The sequence below is a fragment of the Bombina bombina genome, chromosome 2, assembly GCF_027579735.1.
Source record: "Bombina bombina isolate aBomBom1 chromosome 2, aBomBom1.pri, whole genome shotgun sequence".
Lineage (NCBI taxonomy): Eukaryota > Metazoa > Chordata > Amphibia > Anura > Bombinatoridae > Bombina > Bombina bombina.
The window spans coordinates 912984157-913009096 of NC_069500.1; the positions used below are offsets into that span (position 1 = coordinate 912984157).

Below are 24940 nucleotides of genomic sequence, written 5' to 3' on the forward strand. Positions count from 1 at the left end.
ATAGTAGCGGCGACGTTGGGGTCGGAAGATTAGGGGTTAATAATTGTAGGTAGGTGTCGGCGACTTTGGGGGGGCAGATTAGGGGTTATTAAATATAATGTAGGTGTCGGCGATTTAGGGAGCAGTAGATTAGGGGTTTATAAGTATAATGTAGGTTGCGGCGGTGTCCGGAGCGGCAGATTAGGGGTTAATAATATAATGTAGGTGTCAGTGATAGCGGGGGCAGCAGATTAGGGGTTAATAAGTGTAAGATTAGGGGTGTTTAGACTCGGGGTTCATGTTAGGGTGTTAGGTGTAGACTTAGAAAGTATTTTCTCATAGGAAACAATGGGGCTGCGTTAGGAGCTGAACGCTGTTTTTTTGCAGGTGTTAGACTTTTTTCAGCCGTCTCAGCCCCATTGTTTCCTACTGTAAGCAACGCTGGTATTACAGTGAGATGTGGAGCTAAATTTGCTCAACGCTCACTTTTCTGAGGCTAACGCAGCCATTCAGAAAACTTGTAATACCAGCATTGTTTAAAGTGAGCGCTGGAAAAAAAAAGGCTCGTTAGCAATGCAAGTTTTTACCGACAAAACTTGTAATCTAGCCGATTGTTTCTTCTTCATGTAAAATATCTCGGACACCTTTTTTGGATTAGTGCCAGAATCCTGGACTGACATAATCCTACATCATGTTAAAAGGACAATAAAGTCAATATTCATATAGAGCATGCAGTTGTACAAGACTTTTCAATTTACTGCTATCATCAAATTTACTTTACTCTCTTGATAACTTGTGTTGAAAAGCATACCTAGGTAGGTTCAGGAGCAGAAACGCTGATTGGTGGCTGCACATATATGTCTCTTGCTATTAGCTCACCAGATGTGTTTAGCTAGAGCCCAGTAGTGCATTGTTTCTTGGAAATTGTGTATTTAACCTCTTTGCAGGAATTAAACTCCTATGTATAGGCACATGACTGTGCAATAATAAAATGTTCTAATAAATTACATTACATTTTATTTTTTACACTGTCCTTATAAATTAATGTTTTTCTCATATTTATTTCTTTATCACTGCTTGCACATGACCATATTTTTTAATTGTTTACTGATATTAATCGGCTGTAGTGAAGTGTTAAAAATTGCTAAACACTCAGATATACCACATTCTAAAAAAATTGTCTTTTTAATACTTTAGGCTGTAATAGATCCATTCTTCTGTAGTTTGCCATTTTGAAAATCAGTAAAATATCAATAAAAAAATGCATCTTACATCTGATAAATAGATAGATATTTAGATAGACAGATAGAACATAGATAGATGATAGATAGATAGATAGATAGATAGATAGATAGATGATAGATAGATAGATAGATAGATAGATCAGATCTCTGGTTAATGAAAAAAATGTCCCCCAATTCCCCCAAAATAAAGTGGACTGTTCCTTTTAGAAAATAAAAAAAGAGTAGAATCTTTATGTTTTTTTAATATAAAACAACTGCATAAAGCAATTATAAGGTAAAATATCAATAAAAAAATGCATCTTACATCTGATAAATAGATAGATATTTAGATAGACAGATAGAACATAAATAGATAGATAGATGATAGATAGATAGATAGATAGATAGATAGATAGATAGATGATAGATAGATAGATAGATCAGATCTCTGGTTAATGAAAAAAATGTCCCCCAATTCCCCCAAAATAAAGTGGACTGTTCCTTTTAGAAAATAAAAAAAGAGTAGAATCTTTATGTTTTTTTTAATATAAAATAACTGCATAAAGCAATTATAAGGGGTTAAAGTGAGGGGAGGTGTTAGAAAAAAAGGCACTAAAAAGTGCCTTTATATTGCGGTTTATGAGGTCTGTGTTATCTCTGTAAATATAAATGTATATGCTTATATACATATGTATGTGTTAATATGTGTATTCATATACAGTACATATATATTTTAAATTTGCTGCCCAACGCTGCGTGAATTGGCCCCAGCACTGTGCTAGGTTCTTTACCGTGTCTATCGGCTCTATCGGCTATCAAGAGCGCAAAGCTTCCATGCAATGCGAACGCGAGGTTGCGTTCACATTGCACTAAACTTTTAATAACAGCGCACATTTGCGTGGGCCGGTATTACTGGGTGGAGCGCAAATATTGCGCTCTCAAAAGCGTAATTTTGTGTTCCACTCGTAATCTAGGCCATAATTAAATGATCTGTTAGTGTTTGATAAGTTAGATAAGAAACATATTTCCCTTTTCTAACAGCCAAACATTTAGTTACAATAAAACAATTACTGACCTTATGATTGTGTTTTAGTTATCTACAAACCTCATAATTTAAAAGTTAGATAGATAGTCTTATAAAAGTTAAAGCTGTCATATGGAAATAAAATTCTGAATGACATTATATAAAAGTCATGTACTAGCATCAGCAACACTGACATCAGAACATCTGGGCAGTAAGAGAGCATAGCCAAGAAGTTCTCATCTTTCCCCTGACGTCTGTGCATGACTCATTCAAACACTAATTTATAGATGAGATCTTTACATCAGATGTATGTAACAGAATTACGTATTTATATAAATACATTTTACAATTATTTCATGTAGCAATGTAAATATTTATGTAAGTGTACTATACATAATTTGTATAGCTTAAATGCATTTAAAAATATAATTTAAACAATGCTCTATAGTATTTAGGATTTTATATTATCCCTCTGTTATGCAAAAAACAAAACAAAAAGAAAAACAGCTAACAACAGATTGCCCTGAGAATAATATGAGATTAATATACTGATACATTTATTTTTAAATTATATTTACAGTATATTAGTTGTTTATATATTGTTGTGGATGGGCCGGGATGGGAGTGGTCAGGCGGAAAGATGCACTGGGTGGTCTCTGGGCGAAGTCAGGGTGGTCCCAAGGCAGGGTAGGCACAGAGCTGGTGAGCCTGGGCAGTGTGGGGTGGAAAAACGAGGGCCAATCATAGTTGGAGGGCAGCCATTATGCTGGGGCTAGAGCCCCCCCACTGGCCCCCTTGAGATGTCACTAAGAAAAACCTGTTCTTATCAAATCTACCATGCTGAGGGGCAGTAATAAATGAGAGAAAAACTCAGAGTGTTTAGCGTCCCTTTAACCCCCTTTAATCATCTAAAATGCTCAAAGATTAAACAAATATTAAAAAGTCACATGACCACAACAAAGTAGGCTTGAATTCTATTGCTTTCGGAAAAAATATATAAAGCTAGTCACATAGAGTTATTTACAATGTCAGAGCAATAACTAAATAAGGACCAATGCCGTTCTAATCTACTATTAACAGGCACATTTAAGTGTGGAAGAGTCATGATATGTTTGTATGCTTTGAGCATGGATCTTTTTTTTTTACTGTGAAAGAAAGGAGGATTTAACAGGATCCATTAGGCTCAGGCTCTAATATTTTTCATTTTGATGTATATATTTTTGGTCATTCTTAGATGATATTACAGTACTGGGGGGATTAACCTTTTGAGTGCTAATGACGGCTCTGAGCCGTCGCAAATCTTCCCACTCAGGCTAACGGCGGCTCAAAGCTGTCACTAGCACTCCCCCACCTTGATGGAGGTCTGAGGACTCCCATCCACTCTTACCCTGGCGATCTGGCCTGGATACTCACTGGCCAGGGCTTCCCTCTCCTTGCGGGGACATCACGCGTAATGACGCAATGTCGTCATTGCGCAACTTTATTTAAAACTGACAGTTGTCAGTTATAGGGAGATGGGGGCATGCTGCTTAGATTCCTGTATCTAAGGAATCTAAGCAGCTACCTTTCCAATGGTATAAGTCTTTGGGGTGTAGAATGAAAAATAAAAGAGGACAAAATTATTATCTAAAAAAGTAAAAAAAAAAAAGGATTTGGGGGTCTCTAAAGGCACATAAATAAAGATCAAAATTGCCTAGAGACCCCCAAAATACATTTAAAAAAAAAACTTGTTTATTTTTGAAAAATAAAAAAATTGGTTTAAGTATTATAGCTAAATGATCACCGTAGTAACGAGCGTTACTGCATTGATCACCTGGCTGAGAAATGTCGCATTCCCTTACAAACACACTCCAAAAAGAGTAGCAGCAAACAATTGTGTTTATTGGGTACAACACAGCATTAACAGCAACGTTTCGGTATTGCTACCTTATTCATGCTAAACATCATACTGCAATGATACAAGGGACTGCAATGGGGTCCAACGTCGCCCCGAATTACGCTAACATTTTTATGAATGTATTCGAAGAGAAGTTTGTTTTTTCCAATCCTGGATTTCATCGGTATGGCGCCTGTTGGTGGCGCTATATCGATGATATCTTTGGGATATGGTGGGGTGACGTTGGATCCCTACTTAAATTTGTGGAGGATATAAACGGAGCATCTGGCCACATAAAATTTAAGCTAACTTGGAGTGAGAGTAATATTGCTTTTCTTGACACTAGGATTATTAAGGAAGGAAGAGAGCTGAAGGTTGATTTATTTAGAAAAGAAACAGACAGGAATAGTTTATTGCACTTTGATAGTGCCCATCCTGGATCCCTCCTGAAGGCACTTCCCCGTAGTCAGTTCTTACGAGCCCGCAGAATTATTACTGATGAAAATCTAGTAAGAAAAAGAATGATAGAAATGGCAGACAGATTTTCTAAAAGAGGATACCCATCAGATATATTAGAAGCTGAAATTAATCATGCACTTTCTGTTTCTAGAGAAAGTTTACTTAAAACAAAACAGAAGGAAAATAATAAAGAGGATCGCCTCATATTTGTATCTGAATTTAATTCCCAGTCTAACCAAATCCAATATATCCTGAGAAAACATTGGTCAATACTCTCTGAATGTAACCCCCAAATTAAAGAATTTAAGAACTTACCCATGCCAGCGTATAAACAGAGTTTTAATTTGAAACAACAATTAGTTAGAGCAGATATAGGGACAAATATTAGGTCAACACAAAAATTCATTAAAAGTAAGAATGAAGGGTGTTATCCCTGTCTGGGATGCTCTTGTTGTAACAACATGATTAAAGGGCCCACATTTGTGCATCCAATTACTGGAAAAAAGTTTAAAATTAATGGCTTTCATACTTGCTTAACCACTTATGTGGTTTATTTAATTAAATGCCCCTGTGGGCGTGGCTACGTCGGAGAGACGACCAGAACTATCAAAGATAGGATAATTGAACATAAAAGCTCTATTCGAATTAAGAATTTTAAAGCGCCAGTAGCACAACATTTTGTAGAAATGGGCCATTCAATTGGGCAATTGCGCTTTCAAATTATTGAGAAAATAGAAATACCAAGAAGGTTAGGGAATAGAGAACTTCTCCTTAAACAGAGAGAATGTTTCTGGATTTGGAAATTAGGCACTATGGAACCGAATGGGTTAAATAAGGATCTTGATATGTCTGTCTTTCTATAATAATTTTTTATGAATTAATTTTTTATTTTTTCATAAATTAATCTGTATTTGAGAAAATAATATGATTCTATAAATATTTGTTATTGCAATTTAATTATAATTAATATATTATAGAGTTTTTTAATGTTTTTTGATGTATAAAATATTTTTGATGTAAAGAGTTAATAGGAAGTTGAACTTGCAGCGCCACCTAGTGGTGTTTAGGTTTAAATAGAATCATTGCAGTATGATGTTTAGCATGAATAAGGTAGCAATACCGAAACGTTGCTGTTAATGCTGTGTTGTACCCAATAAACACAATTGTTTGCTGCTACTCTTTTTGGAGTGTGTTTGGATATTACTTTAGAGACTGGAGTGGGTCTCTTGGGTAGCTGGCACAAGGACCGTTGTGTGCTGAGTCAATTGACTTTGTATTTTGCATTCCCTTACAATACAGACCGATATTATATTTGTAATCCCATGATCACCTGGATAATGTGGTTACAAATTAATAAATGGTAGAGGAATGCTATTAAAAAACCCCCCACCAAATAATATTTTTATAATCTGTCTTTTAGCGTGCGTGGAAGATGAGTAAAACACCCCCTTTACGCAGCTCTATCCATCTTTCAAAACTTCTGTATTTTTACTGCAAAGAAGCTTATTGTTTGCAATACAAATTATATACTTTCTAGCGACATAATTCCTTTAAAAATAACTATTTATTTTGTAAAGAGAATAAGCGTCTCAGTGCAGAGGAAGCAGCAGAGTTCTCTATGAACTCAGACTCTGATTCCTTCACTGATGATGCATATGGTATATAAACTAAATATTTCTAGAAAGTACACACTTAGGGGCATATTTATCAAGCTCTGATTGGAGCTTGATGCCCCGTGTTTCTGGCGAGCCTGCAGGCTCACCAGAAACAGCAGTTATGAAGCAGCGGTCACAAAGACCGCTGCTCCATAACCTGTCCGCCTGCTCTGAGCAGGCAGACAGACATCACCACAATACAACTCGATCGAGTACGATCGGGTTGATTGACACCCCCCTGCTGGCGGCCGATTGGCCGCGAGTCAGCAGGGGGCGGCGTTGCACCAGCAGCTCTTGTGAGCTCCTGGTGCAATGCTGAATACGGTGAGCGTATTGCTCGGCGTATTCAGCGAGGTCTGGCGGACCTGATCCGCAGTGTCCAATCAGGTCCGCCAGACCATGATAAATAGGGGCCCAAGTCACATCAAATGAGGGGCCACATGTATTGCTAGCACAAAAATAGACAATGTAATAATAAGTGGAATATGGCTCTTTGATAAAAAATAATATTTTTTTAATGCAAAGCACCATATTGCATTAATTGTTGCGCACCACAATTATGTGCTAGAGATACATGTAGCCCCTCATTTGATGCGCCAAAGGGTGTACTTTCTACAAATGTGTGCTTTGTGTACCATATTTTCATTTTCCAAGTGGCTAAAACTGTTTAATTGCAAACACGGCAAACCTTGAAATTGTCTAAAGAAATAGCCTTTCAACTTTTATGGGTTATGTCTGCAATCAGACAGCTGTAGAAACCTACGCCTAGATTTTGAGTTTTGTCGGTAACGACCCGCGTAGCTAACGCTGGCTTTTTTCTGGCCGCACCTTTAAAATAACTCTGGTATTGAGAGTCCACAGAATGGCTGCGTTAGGCTCCAAAAAGGGAGTGTACCCGAGTCTAAACACCCCTAACCTTACACTTATTAACCCCTAATCTGCCGCCCCCGCTATCGCTGACCCCTGCATATTATTATTAACCCCTAATCTGCCGCTCCGTAAACCGCCGCTACTTACATTATCCCTATGTACCCCTAATCTGCTGTCCCTAACACCGCCGACCCCTATATTATATTTATTAACCCCTAATCTGCCCCCCACAACGTCGCCTCCACCTGCCTACACTTATTAACCCCTAATCTGCCGAGCGGACCGCACCGCTATTATAATAAAGTTATTAACCCTTAATCCACCTCACTAACCCTATAATAAATAGTATTAACCCCTAATCTGCCCTCCCTAACATCGCCGACACCTAACTTCAAACATTAACCCCTAATCTGCCGACTGGAGCTCACCGCTATTCTAATAAATGTATTAACCCCTAAAGCTAAGTCTAACCCTAACACTAACACCCCCCTAACTTAAATATAATTTAAATCTAACGAAATTAATTAACTCTTATTAAATAAATTATTCCTATTTAAAGCTAAATACTTACCTGTAAAATAAATCCTAATATAGCTACAATATAAATTATAATTATATTATAGCTATTTTAGGATTAATATTTATTTTACAGGTAACTTTGTATTTATTTTAACCAGGTACAATAGCTATTAAATAGTTAAGAACTATTTAATAGCTAAAATAGTTAAAATAAATACAAAATCACCTGTAAAATAAATCCTAACCTAAGTTACAATTAAACCTAACACTACACTATCAATAAATAAATTAAATAAAATACCTACAATTACCTACAATTAAACCTAACACTACACTATCAATAAATTAATTAAATACAATATCTACAAATAACTACAATGAAATAAACTAACTAAAGTACAAAAAATAAAAAAGAACTAAGTTACAAAAAATAAAAAAATATTTACAAACATAAGAAAAATATTACAACAATTTTAAACTAATTACACCTACTCTAAGCCCCCTAATAAAATAACAAAGACCTCCAAAATAAAAAAATGCCCTACCCTATTCTAAATTACTAAAGTTCAAAGCTCTTTTACCTTACCAGCCCTGAACAGGGCCCTTTGCGGGGCATGCCCCAAGAAATTCAGCTCTTTTGCCTGTAAAAAAAAAACACAATACCCCCCCCCCAACATTACAACCCACCACCCACATACCCCTAATCTAACCCAAACCCCCCTTAAATAAACCTAACACTAAGCCCCTGAAGATCTTCCTACCTTGTCTTCACCATACCAGGTTCACCGATCGATCCAGAAGAGCTCCTCCAATGTCCTGATCCAAGCCCAAGCAGGGGGCTGAAGAGGTCCATGATCCGGTTGAAGTCATCATCCAAGCGGGAGCTGAAGAGGTCCATGATCCGGCTGAAGTCATCATCCAAGTGGGAGCTGAAGAGGTCCATGATCCGGCTGAAGTCTTCTATCAACGGCATCTTCAATCTTCTTTCTTCCGGAGCCATCATCTTCCAGATGACGCGGAACATCCTCTTCTCCCGACGCCTACTCGCCGAATGACGGTTCCTTTAAATGAAGTCATCCAAGATGGCGTCCCTCGAATTCCTATTGGCTGATAGGATTCTATCAGCCAATCGGAATTAAGGTAGGAAAATTCTGATTGGCTGATGGAATCAGCCAATCAGAATCAAGTTCAATCCGATTGGCCGATCCGATCAGCCAATCGGATTGAACTTGATTCTGATTGGCTGATTCCATCAGCCAATCAGAATTTTCCTACCTTAATTCCGATTGGCTGATAGAATCCTATCAGCCAATCGGAATTCGAGGGACGCCATCTTGGATGACGTCCCTTCAAGGAACCGTCATTCGGCGAGTAGGCGTCGGGAGAAGAGGATGTTCCGCGTCGGCTGGAAGATGATGGCTCCGGAAGAAAGAAGATTGAAGATGCCGTTGATAGAAGACTTCAGCCGGATCATGGACCTCTTCAGCTCCCACTTGGATGATGACTTCAGCCGGATCATGGACCTCTTCAGTTCCCGCTTGGATGATGACTTCAGCCGGATCATGGACCTCTTCAGCCCCCTGCTTGGGCTTGGATCAGGACATCGGAGGAGCTCTTCTGGATCGATCGGTGAACCTGGTATGGTGAAGACAAGGTAGGAAGATCTTCAGGGGCTTATTTAAGGGGGGTTTGGGTTACATTAGGGGTATGTGGGTGGTGGGTTGTAATGTTGGGGGGGGTATTGTATGTTTTTTTTTACAGGCAAAAGAGCTGAATTTCTTGGGGCATGCCCCGCAAAGGGCCCTGTTCAGGGCTGGTAAGGTAAAAGAGCTTTGAACTTTAGTAATTTAGAATAGGGTAGGGCATTTTTTTATTTTGGGGGTCTTTGTTATTTTATTAGGGGGCTTAGAGTAGGTGTAATTAGTTTAAAATTGTTGTAATATTTTTCTAATGTTTGTAAATATTTTTTTATTTTTTGTAACTTAGTTAGTTTATTTCATTGTATTTATTTGTAGATATTGTATTTAATTAATGTATTGATAGTGTAGTGTTAGGTTTAATTGTAACTTAGGTTAGGATTTATTTTACAGGTAATTTGGTAATTATTTTAACTATTTTAGCTATTGTACCTGGTTAAAATAAATACAAAGTTACCTGTAAAATAAATATAAATCCTAAAATAGCTATAATATAAATATAATTTATATTGTAGCTATATTAGGATTTATTTTACAGGTAAGTATTTAGCTTTAAATAGGAATAATTTATTTAATAAGAGTTCATTTATTTTGTTAGATTTAAATTATATTTAATTTAGGGGGGTGTTAGTGTTAGGGTTAGACTTAGCTTTAGGGGTTAATACATTTATTAGAATAGCGGTGAGCTCCAGTCGGCAGATTAGGGGTTAATGTTTGAAGTTAGGTGTCGGCGATGTTAGGGAGGGCAGATTAGGGGTTAATACTATTTATTATAGGGTTAGTGAGGCGGATTAGGGGTTAATAACTTTATTATAAAAGCGGTGCGGTCCGCTCGGCAGATTAGGGGTTAATAAGTGTAGGCGACATTGTGGGGGGCAGATTAGGGGTTAATAAATATAATATAGGGGTCGGCGGTGTTAGGGGCAGCAGATTAGGGGTACATAAGCATAATGTAAGTAGCGGCAGTTTACGGAGCAGCAGATTAGGGGTTAATAATAATATGCAGGTGTCAGCGATAGCGGGGGCGGCAGATTTGGGGTTAATAAGTGTAAGGTTAGGGGTGTTTAGACTCGGGGTACATGTTAGAGTGTTAGGTGCAGACGTAGGAAGTGTTTCCCCATAGCAAACAATGGGGCTGCGTTAGGAGCTGAACGCGGCTTTTTTGCAGGTGTTAGGTTTTTTTTCAGCTCAAACAGCCCCATTGTTTCCTATGGGGGAATCGTGCACGAGCACGTTTTTGAGGCTGGCCGCGTCCGTAAGCAACTCTGGTATCGAGAGTTGAAGTTGCGTTAATTATGCTCTACGCTCCTTTTTTGGAGCCTAACGCAGCCATTCTGTGGACTCTCAATACCAGAGTTATTTTAAAGGTGCGGCCAGAAAACAGCCAGCGTTAGCTACGCGGGTCGTTACCGACAAAACTCTAAATCTAGGCGTTTGATACATGAAATAAAGTACACATTTTTGGAAAGTACACACCTTGGAGCATCAAATGAGGGGCTACATGTATTGCTAGCACAAAAATAGACAATGTAATAATAAGTGGAATTTGGCTCTTTGCTTAGTATTATTATTGTTTTTAAGCAATGCAACATATTTCATTAATTGCTGCGCACCCACAATTCATGCTAGAAATACTTGTAGCCCCTCATTTGATGCAGCAAGGGGTGTACTTTCTGCAAATGTGTGCTTTGTGTACCCCATTTTAATTTCTCAGGTGGCTAGAACTGTTTAATTGCTGAAAACAGTACAGTAAATTCTAAGATGCTGTTTTTAATAATTTTCAAATTGACATGCCTGCAATAAAACAGTGGAAAACAACAGTGAAATGTTTTCATTTCTGCTTATTTCAGACAGGTTACCTATTACACATATATATCCACACAGGTTTTGATGATAGAGCTTAGAAAAATAAAATTGCATACTATTATTTATTGAGTCAGGAGTAAAAAAATACACTTTTTCCCCCCGAATTTTACGCTCTATTTTTTAATTACAATTGCAACAAAGAGTTGGACAGGATACATACAACAGCACTCATCCCTTCAATAATGGAGAAGTGTTGAAGCGGATGGTTAAGAAATAAAAATATTCTTTATTAGTATAATAGTTTAAATGGGTGAAAAAACACACATTAAAAACTCAGTGGTTTCTATGTCACGGAGACCAATGCTGAATACCTTATAGGCTACAGATACTGACAGTCTCAAGTGTAGAGGTTGAATATAAGGTGTAATGAATGCACAAGGTGTTAAATTAATCATAAATTGGCTGAGGTTATTACCCAGATACTATGGCACTATTGGTGTATAGGGGTTGTGACTTTATCTCATTAGTGTGTCACTGATTGTTAGGGGAACAGATGTAGGGGCCATGGGGCATATTTATCAATCTCCGAATGAAGCTTGAGGCCCCTTGTTTCCGGCGAGCCTTCAGGTTCGCCGGAAACAGAAACTATGAAGCAGCGGTCTAAAGACCGCTGCTCCATAACTTGTCCGCCTGCTCTGAGGCGGCGGCGGACAAAAATCAAACCTATCAAATGCGATCGGGTTTAATGACCCCCTGCTAGCGACCAAATCTGCAGGGTGCGGCAATGCACCAGCAGTTCACAAGAACTGCTGGTGCAGTGATAAATGCAGACAGCGTATTCCAATCAGACAATATAACCTCGGTGGCTTACATCAACCATCAAGGGGGTACGAGAAGTTCCTTGGCATTGAAGGAAGTATCTCAGATTGTGGAGTGGGTGGAGGCCCACAGCTGTTCACTGTCAGCGATCCACATTCCGGGTGTGGACAACTGGGAGGCAGATTTTCTCAGCAGGAAATCCTTCCATCCAGAGGAATGGTTTCTCCATCCCGAGGTGTTTGCAGAGATATGCAGCAAACGGGGGACGCCGGAGATAGATCTCATGGCGTCCCGTCTCAATACCAAGCTACGCAGGTATGGGTCGAGGTATCCCAAAGAGGATCTAATCGATGCACTAGCAGTGCCCTGGAGGTTTAAACTCATATATTTTTTTCCTCCATTACCGATTCTTCCTCGAGTGGTGGCCCGCATCAAGCAGGAGTGGGTCTCAGTAATCCTGATTGCTCCATCGTGGCGGTGAAGGACGTGGTTCATGGATCTAGTGGGGATGTCCTCATCTCCTCTGTGGAAGTTTCTGAGATCTCTGCTTTTGCAATGTGAGCCCCTTATCTGATTTTTCATGCAGATAAGGCAGTTTTACATACTAAATTTGGTTTTCTTCCTAAGGTTGTGTCAGATCGCAACATCAATCAGGAGATTGTGGTTCCTTCCTTGTGTCCTAATCCTTTTTCCTTGAAGGAAAGTTTACTTCACAATTTGGATGTGTTTCGCGCCTTGAAGTTCTATCTTCAGGCTACTAAGGAGTTTAGACAATTTTCCTCTTTATTTGTTGTCTGTTCAAAGAAGGGTTAGGGGCAGAAGGCTACTTCGACCTCCCTATCTTTTTGGTTAAGGAGTGTCATCCGCTTAGCTTACGAGACAGTGGGACATCATCCTCCTGAGAGGATAACGGCTCATTCCACTAGAGCAGTGGCTTCCTCTTGGGCCTTTAAGAATGAGGCCTCTATGGATCAGATTTGTAAGGCGGCTACCTGGTCCTCCTTACATACTTTTTCAAAATTTTACAAGTTTGATGTTGAAGCAGCTTTTGGGAGAAACATTTTGCAGGCTGTGGTGCCCTCAGAATAGGGTCCGCCTATTCCTTTTTGTTCCCTCCCTTTATTTATTCAGTGTCCTCTGGAGTTTGGGTATAGTTTTCCCAATAGTAAGGAATGAAGTCGTGGACTCTCTCTATCTTAGGAAGAAAAACAAATTCCAAAATAAAAAAAAAACAAATTCCAAAATAAATAAATTCCAAATAAATTCCTTTCCTTCCGGATAGGGAAAGTCCACGGCCCCCAACGTTTTTTTTTTTTTTGTCTATGGACGGTCTCCTATTATTTATTTTATTCTTCTGGCACCATTTATACCCTAATGTTTCTCCTACTTTTCTTTGTTCCCTCAGCAGAATGACTGTGTTAGTGAGGAAGTGGGAGGGATATTTAAGCCTTTGGCTGAGGTGTCTTTACCTCCTCTTGATAGCCAGGTGTTGTATTTCCCAACAGTAAGGAATGAAGCCGTGGACTCTTCCTATGCGGAAGGAAAGGAATTTATCTGGTAAGCATAAATTATGTTTTATCACCACTGCCTATATATAAACTACCCACTATATTCTTTAATAGAGGAGATTGTGCGTAAAAGTTAATATGAGAGCCACAGGTAGTGAGTAAATATTTGGTATATTGTAGTTCTCCAGTGTTTGACTTCTGTAAATGATAAATTTGGTTGTCATCACAAAAACCTAAGCATTGAATAAAATGCTCTAGTCTAAGCTAGTAATTTAATGCTGCGTAATGATATACATATATGAATGTCATTGGTTTAATCAATAATCACTGACAAACCATATCCGGATCATATATACAAAACTTATGTTGGATAGTCATGCTCCATCGGCATGACTGCAGATGGAGCATGACCTACATATGTTATTTCCTGGTTTGAGTCTAGGTGACTTTTTCTTATCCTCATAGTGGCTGTGACTGATTAAGCCTTTGAGATTTTTTGTTCTCCTGAATCCTACTTTGATTTTATTGGATCCATTTTTAGGATATCTGTGTGGTTGTGGATAATTTCCATTACTTCTTCCACTTTTGGATTATATGTAAGTATCATTCTGGTTTCTCCATCTTGACTTTTCTTTTCTATCTGTTTGTTCTGCTCTTCTTTGAGCTTTTTTCAGGGATCTCTGGCTATAGCCTCTTTGAGTTAGTCTCTGTTTGAGTTATTTGGCTCTTATCCTAAATGTTGTATGTCTGTACAGTTTCTTCGAATTCTTAGATATTCTCCAGTGGGGAGGGCTTTGACTGTATGTTCGGATTGTGCACTTGAGTAATGCAGAATATTATTAGTAGCTGTTTCCCACTATTCCGCTATTTTTTAAACCTGATGATACATACACATATAATAATGGTATATTTTGAATCTGCTGGGTCTGCTGAAAAAAACAATATATAGTTTATATAGTTTATTCACACGAACTTTACTTCTAAGTGTTTAAACGTGAACTGCAACAAAAAGCTCAAAACCAGCTTCACACAGGTGGGAAATGGCTTAGCAGCCAAATTAACCCTTTAATAACCAAGGACATGTCAGGCACGTCCTACAAAAAAATACAGTTAGTGACCAAGGACGTGCTTGACACGTTCTCTGGGGTTTGAAGCTCTGGAAGCGATCGTGATCGCTTCCAGCCGCTTCCAGGGTATTGCAGTGATGCCTCGATATTGAGGCATCACTGTAATACCTTTTTAAGCATCTGATGCAGAGAGAGCCACTCTGTGGCCCTCTCTGCATCGGCCAGCGATGGTCCCGATTGTTGATGGGTGGGAGCCATTGCAGGGAGGCGGGTGGGTGGCCCATCGCTGGTGCTTGTTCCGAATCCTGTAACCCAGTGTCTGTGAGTGTGCGAGGAGGCAGGGGGCGGGAGCGCTCGAGCACGGACATAGATCATAAATGAAAGGAGAGAGAGGGATAGGGAGAGGGAGGGGGGAAAATGGTTTGGAAAGGGATTCAGGAGGGGGATGGGGGAGGGTATTGAGGGGGGGAAGCTACACTAAACAAAATGGGCTGTTTATATATTATTTATAAAAAAAGGGCAAATTTGTTAGTAAACTGGGTACTGGCAGACAGCTGCCAGTACCTAAGATGGCGGCAAATAGTTCGATGGGGGAGGCTTAGAGAGCTGTTTGGGGGGATCAGGCCGGTTGGGGGGTAATGGGGGGATCCCACACTTTATATAAAATATATAAAAAAAAGACCTTTATTTTTATACTGGCAGACTTTCTACCAGTACTTAAAGATGGTGTTGACAATTGTGAGGCGGGGGAGGGAAAAGAGCTGTTTGAGGGGATCAGGGAGAGATCAGTGGGTGGGCTGTGTCAGGTGGGAGGCTGATCTCTACACTAAAGCTAAAATTAACCCTACTAGCGACCTAATTTAACCCCTTCACTGCTGGGCATAATACAAGTGTTGTGTGCAACGGCATTTAGCTGCCTACTAATAACCAAAAAGCAATGCAAAAGCCATATATTTCTGCTATTTCTGAACAAAGGGCATCCCAGAGAAGCATTTACAACCATTTGTGCCATAATTACACAAGCTGTTTATAAATAATTTCAGTGAGAAACCTAAAGTTTGTAAAAAAGTTAATTTTTTTTTATTTGATTGCATTTGGCGGTGAAATGGTGGCATGAAATATATCAAAATGGGCCTAGATCAATACTTTGGGTTGTCTATTACACTACACTAAAGCTAAAATTTACCCTACAAGCTCCCTTCAAGCTACCTAATTAACCCCTTCACTGCTGGGCATAATATAAGTGTGGTGTGCAGCGGCATTTAGCAGCCTTCTAATTATTAAAAAGTAATGCCAAAGCCATATATGTCTGCTATTTCTGAACAAAGAGGATCCCAGAGAAGTATTCAAAACTATTTGTGCCATAATTTTACAAGCTGTTTCTAAATAATTTCAGTAAGAAACCTAAAGTTTGTATAAAAGTTTGTGAAAAAGGTAACAATTTTTTTAATTTGATCGCATTTGGCAGTGAAATGGTGGCATGAAATATACCAAAATGGGCCTAGATCAATACTTTGGGTTGTCTACTGAAAAAAAACTATATACATGTCAAGGGATATTCAGGGATTCCTGACAGATATCAGTGTTCCAATGTAACTATCGCTAATTTTGAAAATAGAAAATGGTTTGGAAATAGCAAAGTTCTACTTGTATTTATTGCCTTCTAACTTGGAAAAAAAGCAAAGAACATTTAAACATTGGGTATTTCTAAACTCAGGACAAAATTTAGAAACTATGTAGCATGGGTGTTTTTTGGTGGTTGTAGATGTGTAACAGATTTTGGGGGTCAAAGTTAGAAAAAGTGTTTTTTTTCTCCATTTTCTCATCATATTTTATAATTATTTTTATAGAAAACTCTAAGATATGACGAAAATAATGGTATCTTTAGAAAGTCCATTTAATGGTGAGAAAAACAGTATATATTATGTGTTGGTACAGGAAATGAGTAAGATGAAAATTACTGCTAAACACAAACACAGCAGAATTGTAAAAATAGTCCTGGTCCCAAACGGTCAACAAATGGAAAAGTGGTCTGGTCACCAAGGGGTAAAGATGGATTCCATTATATCAGCATATACAGGGTTATTAGACTTAATTGTGTCCCTGGGAGTCCCCCTATAAACACACATAGCTTGATTTAATCCCGCCTAGAGGCAAATATGTGTGAAAAAAATGTGAAAATATGTAAAAAAAATTCAATATCATGTGTTATGGCAGAAATATCACTTACTTGATGTCTGGAATTGTTATTCAAATACCACACAGACATGTCTTGGTCGCAAAAATCCACATATAATTACACTAGAAATGTTTTTTTGTTTTTTTATCTGTTTACTGGATAACTCACATGAAAGACAACAATGGAAAAAGTATCTAGATTTTTTTATAGAACGGATTCCGCATCAAAGCACCGAACAACAATAATTTCATAATACATACAGAAAGACACACGATTTCTCAGGAACAAACAGCTCAATGGCTTGTTCTATGGCACAGTTACCACCTGTGAGTAGCTTCTTTTAGCCCAATTGTGCTTTTCATAGTGAAGAACTTTCCTGACGTAAATCATTGCTTAATATCTGCAGCCCTGATGAAGAAACAGAAAGGAAAAATAGCTCAGAATAATCTCAGACACAGAAACAAGGAGCAGCTATGTGTTCCCAAGCAGAACATTGCTTCAGGTAAAAAATAGCAACCAGTAAGCAAACCTGTTTTGACTTTCTTACGCCTCCAATAATGACAATGAAATTAATTGACAGTAAGAGGGTCTAAAACAGGGGTGATCAACTTTGGCACTCTATTGGTTTTGGAACTACATTTCCTATGATGCTCAGACACTTTAAGTCGGCTGAGCATCAGCTGGCTGAGCATCATGGGAAATGTAGTTACAAAACCTCTGGAATGCCCCTGGTAAAAAACCATGAATGAAGGGAAGGATGATACAAATGGGAAAAGAAAAATGGAGCCTTGAAAAAGACTTGGAAATATAGCTTACTTTACAGAAATTCTTTAAAACACATTTCAGCTTATAGGTATATGAAGCCCATTTTTTTTAATGATTCAGATAGAACATGTGATTTCAAACAAGTTTCTTGTTTACTTTTATTATCTAATTATCTTCATTTTCTTGGTATTCTTTGTTGAAAAGCATACCTACGTAGGCTAAGGAGCATCATTGCTCTACTGGAAGCTAGCTGCTGATTGGTGGCTGCACATATATGTCTCTTGTCACTGGCTCAACTGATGTGTTCTGCTGAATAAAGCAAATCTGATAATAGAAGTAAATTGTCTTTCATCTCTTTAAAGTTCTGCTATAGAGAAAGGTGAGGTATGAGACAGCAAGAACTTGACCAGCTTTACATATTGAAGAGAAAGAAAAAGAAGAGATTTGATCAAAATCTGTTCCTATATCTTTACCTAATGAACTAAATAAAATGTGGTCCTCACGTAACAAGCTGGGGTGCTAGTGCCATATCTCTTCCTTTGGCTACTTTGTGCAAAAAGGCATTAACTTGGAAAGCAAAGACAAGCAAACTTTACCCAAAGTCCTGTTTTAGCTTAGCAGTGACTAGAACGTTTTTCTTTGGAGTTTACAGACAGCAGGTTCATGAAATGTAAAGGGGCAGTGTTATCTGCTGCTATGCAACTCCTCACTCTAGGGGCCCAATTCTTTAAAGCTCTGTGGTCTGGTAAGATTCTCTAAAGCTCTCTGGTCAGTTGAGATTCTGTAAAACTCTCTAGCCAGGTGAGATTCTCTAAAGCTCTCTGGTCAGGTGAGATTCTCTAAAGCTCTCTTGTCAGATGAGATTCTGCAAACTCTCTAGCCAGGTGAGATTCTGTAAAGCCCTCTGGTCTGATGATATTCTCTAAAGCTCTCTAGTCAGATGAGATTTCCTGAAGCTCTCTGGTCTGGTGAGATTCTCTAAAGTTCTCTGGTCTGGTGAGATTCTCTAAAGCTCTCTAAAGCTCTCTGGTCTGGTGAGATTCTCTGAAGCTCTCTTGTCAGGTGAGATTCTGTAAAGCTCTCTAGCCAGGTGAGATTCTGTAAAGCCCTCTGGTCTGATGAGATTCTCTAAAGCTCTCTGGTCAGATGAGATTATCTGAAGCTCTCTGGTCTGGTGAGATTCTCTAAAGCTCTCTGGTCTGGTGAGATTCTCTAAAGCTCTCTGGTCTGGTGAGATTATCTAAAGCTCTCTGGTCTGGTGAGATTCTCTGAAGCTCTCTTGTCAGGTGAGATTCTGTAAAGCTCTCTAGCCAGGTGAGATTCTGTAAAGCCCCCTGGTCTGGTGAGATTTTCTAAAGCTCTCTGGTCTGGTGAAATGCTCTGAAGCTCACTGGGTCTGGTAAGATTCTTTAATGCTCTCTAGTCAGGTGAGATTCTCTAAAGCTCTCTGGTCAGGTAAGATTCTCTAAAGTCCTCTGGTCTGTTGAGATTTTCTAAAGCCCTCTGGTCAGATGAGATTCTCTAAAGCTCTCTGGTCAGATTAGATTATCTGAAGCTCTCTGGTCTGGTGAGATTCTCTAAAGCTCTCTGGTCTGGTGAGATTCTATGAAGCTCTCTTGTCAGGTGAGATTCTGTAAAGCTCTCTAGCAAGTTGAGATTCTGTAAAGCTCTCTGGTCTGGTGAGATTATCTAAAGCTTTCTGGTCTGGTGAGATTCTCTAAAGCTCTCTGGTCTGGTGAGATTCTCTGAAGCTCTCTGGTCTGGTGAGATTCTCTGAAGCTCTCTGGTCAGCTGAGATTCTCTAAAGCTCTCTGGTCTGATGAGATTCTCTAAAGCTCTCTGGTCAGGTAAGATTCTCTAAAGCTCTCTAAAGCTCAGGTAATATTCTCTAAAGCTCTCTGGTCAGGGGAGATTCTCTAAAGCTCTCTATTCAGGTAACATTATCTAAAGCTCACTGGGTCTGGTAAGATTCTTTAATGCTCTCTGGTCAGATGATATTCTCTTAAGCTCTCTGGTCAGGTAAGATTCTTTAAAGCTCTCTGGTCAGGTGAGATTCTCTAAAGCTCTCTATTCAGGTAACATTCTCTAAAGCTCACTGGGTCTGGTAAGATTCTTAAATGCTCTCTGGTCAGGTGAGATTCTCTAAAGCTCTCTGGTCAGGTGAGATTCTCTATAGCTGTCTGGTCAGGTGAGATTCTCTAATGCTTTCTGGTCAGGTATTGTTTTAAAGGACATTTTTACCTAGGGAACTCCACTACTGAGGGATAGTATGAATTTTAATGCATTTTGTGTACATTACACATGAATCCAGACGGATCCATATTTGCTAGCATAAAAGGTTACATTTGGCAGGCTTGGGGCTTGTTTTTATGGAATAAGAATACATTACCAGCTCATTCTCCAGGTCTATCTTCTCTTACTCCCCATGACATGTCCTGGTTTGCCAAGTCCAGCCTATAATTTTCCCATATCTGTAGTACACAGCCTATGACATGCAAAGTTCTTCCCTCTTCAATCAGATGTGACTCAGCATTGAGACTGCTGCTACTTCATCCCTGGATCTCCCTGCATCAGCCTCCAAACTTCCGGTCCTAGATATTCTCAGCAAAATTTGGGAGGTCTTCAATCACCTGCAGAGTTAAAGTAATGTAAAGAAATTACACTTAACTATTGGGAAGTGGGCATATAACAATAGTTAGTTACTTAATTTACATGCGATTAAACAACTATAATATGGATAATTTGCAGAGATTGCCCTGTTTTTTTTACATTGGAATAAAGAATAAAATTTGTGTAAACACTATTCTATTGAATACAACTAGAGTGATAGAATTAATACATGTATTGCTAAATGTCTAACAAATAATTACTGTTAGGCAAATGTGTTAAACACATATGTAATGCCATGTTTTAGAGATGCAAACATTACAGTTGGCGAACAGATTAGTAGGGGAGTGCTACTCCTGCGGCTGATTGTTTCACCGATGTTCCCTGCTATTTGCAGTTCTCTGCAGCTCCAGAGGAGTACTTTCTCTATGTGTTTAACCCCTATTTATTCAAATAGTAGAATGAATGTCAAGGGGAATAGCTGTACCAGTCTATTGGTAAATTTCTTATCAACGTGTGTTTAAACGCTAACAACATAGAACATTTTTAATTTTACATTTTATCACCCTTTAAATTATGCAAATGGAATATCCACCACAGGGGGTCTCAATGGTGGCACTCAACTAGCTAGATATATAAACTATTACTGGTTGCTAATGTTCATAGGCTGTTCCTCACAGTCACCAGCTAACTGAGCTCCAGTGTAACTCTGTCTCTTCAACCACCAGTAAAATCCACAAACCTTCTTGAGAGAATAGCCAGAGTTTATCACCAAATCTCTCCATCTGCTTCATGAGTTGGCATGAGCAAGATTTTAGCTTTCCTGATTTTTGGGGTGTTTTGGAGTTTTTGTAGATCTGAAAAAGCACATATTGTAGATGGTACTATTCCTTTGTGAATATAATTGTGCTGCTGGTAGATATTGTGATTGATTTGAGCATCATTAGATAACCTAACCTAAGGAGATCATAGCACAAAAGATTGTGGTCACTCTGGAGGTTCTACCATTATACAGTATCTATATCAATGAATTATTCATTTGTTGAATGTCAATTAAAACATTAACCATTTGAGTGCTAAGCACTTTCCCACCTGGGTACTAATATTTTCTAAGTTTCTTTTTTAATTTTTGAAAAATGTTTCTTAACTTTTTATTATTTTTGTACAGACCCCCAAGACGTACACTGTTGGAAAGGTTAGGCGATTACCTTTCCAACTGTGGGTCTTGGGGGTCTGTAGCTGCTTAGATGCCTGAGATACAGGCTTCTAAGCAGCATGCCCTCTCCTCCTATACTTCACATTGTTAAAGGGACACTCAATCAAAATTAAACTTTCATTATTCAGATAGAGCATGCCATTTTAAACAACTTTCCAATTTACTTCCATTAACAAAATGTGAATAGTCCTTTTATATTGAAACTTTTTTTTGAGTCACCAGCTCCTACTGAGCATGTGCAAGAATAAGTGTGTATGCATTTGTGAATGGCTGATGGCTGTCACATGGTATGTGTATGCATTTGTTATTGGCTGATGGCTGTTACATGGTAAAGGGGGAGTGGAAAAAGACATAACTTTTAAAATTGTCAGAAAAAAAATCTACTACTCATGTGAAGTTCAGACTAAGTGCTATTGCATTGTCTCGTTATCTTGCATTTGTTGATTATGCAAATCTACTGTGTTGACTGGTCCTTTAAGTATAAATAAAGCTGCGCGGTGACGTCATCACGTCATTGCGCGTGACGTCACTGTGCATCACGTGAAGCCCCGGCGATGCCTGTCACTCTAGAGGCACGATCGCCGGGGTAGGAGCGGTTAGGAGCCCCAAGATCTCCCTCAAGGTGGGAGAGTGCTCATGACGGCTCAGAGCCGTCATTAGCACTCAAATGGTTAAAGGGACTTATAACAGTATGAACTAACAAAAGTTTCTAAATTTATAATGCAGCCAAAGCTTACCTGCAAAACGGTTTCTGTTTTAACCCTCATTAACCCCTTTAATTCAGGCATAGTTTTGTTTGCAGCAAGCTCCACCCTTGGCATTTCCATATATGGAAGGTGCTATCCAGGCCATAGCTTCTGCAGAATGCACTTATGCATGTGCATGGTAGGGGGCAGAGTCACATGACACCTGATTAAAACAGTGAACAGTATAATTATCCCCATGGAAATGAGCAAGTCTCTTGGCAATAAACAATAGCAGTATCTGCTGTCCCTATTAAAACCCCCCTTGCTTGCATAAGTAATTATTCTCACATGCACACTTTGTTATATGATACCACAAGGTTTAAAGTAGGACACTGATAAGGGGGTGGAGCAGGCTACACTTGGCAGCACTAAAGTGTAAGTAATTTTGCAGATTATGTGAAAATTTTATTAAAATACTTATAAGCTTTTTTTGAACACTTTTTTTTCCACACACTGTTTTACCTCAGTTGACCCTTCTATAATATGCACATAACTTAAATGTTTTATGGCACTTTACCAAAGTGCATGCAACTTTGATACCAATCTTGTTAAAGGGGCATGAAAGTTCTTCAATTGTTCAGATGGAGCATGCAATTTTAAGAGACTTTTCAATTTACTTCTATAATCAAATTTACTTTGTTTCTCTTGGTATCCTTAGTTGAAAAGCATAACTAGATAGGTTCAGGAGCAGCAATGCACTACTGGAAGCCAGCAGGTGATAGGTTGCTACACATATATGCCTCTTGGCATTATCTCACTGGCTTAGATCACCTACATCCCAGCAGTACTTCCCTGCAGTGAAGATGCCTTAAACTATGTGTTTAATGCCTTTTGAGTCAATCACAATCTATTGGCTGGCTTGTTTTGGGCTGTTTTTTTAGGCTGAAAAGGCCATTTTTGTTTTTGTTTTTGTTTTTAGAAAATCACAATTGTGCCTTTTGTATTTCCTACAGCCCTTGACATTTGGCAACTCAAACCTTCAGCTCCCTCCAAAGATTTTCTATGGGATTAAGGTCTGGAGACTAGCTAGGCCACTCCATAACCCTAATGTGCTTCTTCTTGAGCCACTCCTTAGTTGCCTTGGCTGTGTGTTTTGGGTCATTGTCATGCTGGAATACCCATCCACGACCCATTTTCAATGCCCTGGCTGAGGGAAGGAGGTTCTCACCCAAGATTTGATGGTACATGGCCCCCGTCCATCGTCCCTTTGATGTGGTGAAGTTGTCCTGTCCCCTTAGCAGAAAAACACCCCCAAAGCATAATGTTTCCACGACCATATTTGAAGGTGGGGATGGTGTTCTTGAGGTCATAGTGTCATGTGTTTAATCTGAATGTTCCTGTCTCTTTAAGGGAAGTCTATAAATTCCCATCATGCTCATGGCTCATTGCCAATAGTTCTAAGTTTGAGTAGCTAAACGTGCTCTAACTGAAGCCTACATAACTTCAAGCTTGGCTCTACAGTTCATTAACTATTATTCATTTCTACTACCATTGTTTATTGCTGGATATTAGTGTTTACTACCGGAGCTTTCAAGCCTTACTTAGTAATTTTGAGGACAAACAACAACCAGCAATTCAAGACTTCCTATCAAGTGATCATTGAATGTTTGGGACAATATCACTATCTACAGCCGACCTGGTATGTTATATTGCTGGACTTACAAACACTACCAGAGAACCACTTACCATCGCTAATTGATCCGATTCCTACATTTGTGTGTTAGAGAGCATTGTGAGCTCTCCCCTCTACCTAGCCTGTCAGCAATTCCACGGACATCATTGGTTGAGGCTCACACACCCTAGTTGTGACGTCACAAACGCTCCGCTGTGTACTCCATCTCAAACTCCATTGCAGCTCAAGGTACAGCACTTATAAGTTATTCCTGCACAAGTACTGCTGTCCAGTTAATGTATATGAAGGATGCTTATTACAACAACTCAAATATACATCTGCTAAATAACGTTATTAACTGAGTTGCATGCATATACTCTCTCATATAAAAAAGGACACTTAAAATAATCAACTGTGTATACACTCTCTCCTGTAACCAACTAATCAGGAGATATATACCATATCTTTTTCTCTCATTCTTTCTGAAAGGTTAATTCTGCAGTTGTGATCCAACAAACCTTACAGCTCTTTCCAGAATAAAGCTCACAGCAACTTCCAAATTGCAGCTACCTTACATAACTATTGTCCTAAAATTATAATAATGGATCCAGCAGACTTACCCACAATTGTCTATAATTTAAGCCAACGGGTAGATCAATTAACACAGGGCTTAAGGGATGTACAATTACAAAATGAGACTTTTCGTAATATCATCAAGGATAATACCCCTGAGCCTCAGGTTTCTATGCCAGAGAAGTTTTCCGGAGACCGCTCCATGTACAGACAATTCAGGAACTCCTGTTATTTACTTTTTCAGATGAGGCCAAAGACATACTTTAATGAAAGAATTAAAGTTATGACAGTTATTTCCTTTTTGAGAGGTGAACCCCGCAGTTGGGCAGATATGTTTTTTGAAAATGATGATCCAGTCCTAGGATCTTTAACTGATTTTTTTTCTCAAATGGGTACCTTATATGAAGATACGCAGAAGCAAATTACTGCAGAGAATTTAATGCGTTCCCTTAATCAAGGCCGTAGGCCAGTAGAAGAATACCTCACAGAATTCAAACTTTATTCAAAGGATACGGAATGGAGTGATGTGGCACTCCGAAATCAATACTGAATTGGTCTTAGTGATGCACTGAAGGACGAATTTGCCCGTGCAGATACCCCAAGATCTTTACAAGCACTGATAGAGCTTTCCATCAAGATTGATAGGCGCCTCAGGGAGAGGCGTGCAGAACGCCAGCATTCAGATGCACCACATCGTTCCTACACTTCTCATTCTTCCTCATCTAATTCCAAGGAATCAC

The 24940-nt window shown here is 38.9% G+C and overlaps 1 long non-coding RNA gene across 1 annotated transcript; it reads right to left on the minus strand.

The window, feature by feature from the left end:
• Positions 1-16867: 16867 nt before the first annotated feature.
• On the minus strand, positions 16868-19982 carry LOC128648101 (uncharacterized). Its single transcript, XR_008400511.1, has 2 exons — positions 19836-19982; positions 16868-17089 (listed from the first exon to the last, which is right to left on the minus strand). It is a non-coding gene; the product is annotated as an uncharacterized LOC128648101 (long non-coding RNA).
• Positions 19983-24940: the final 4958 nt, after the last annotated feature.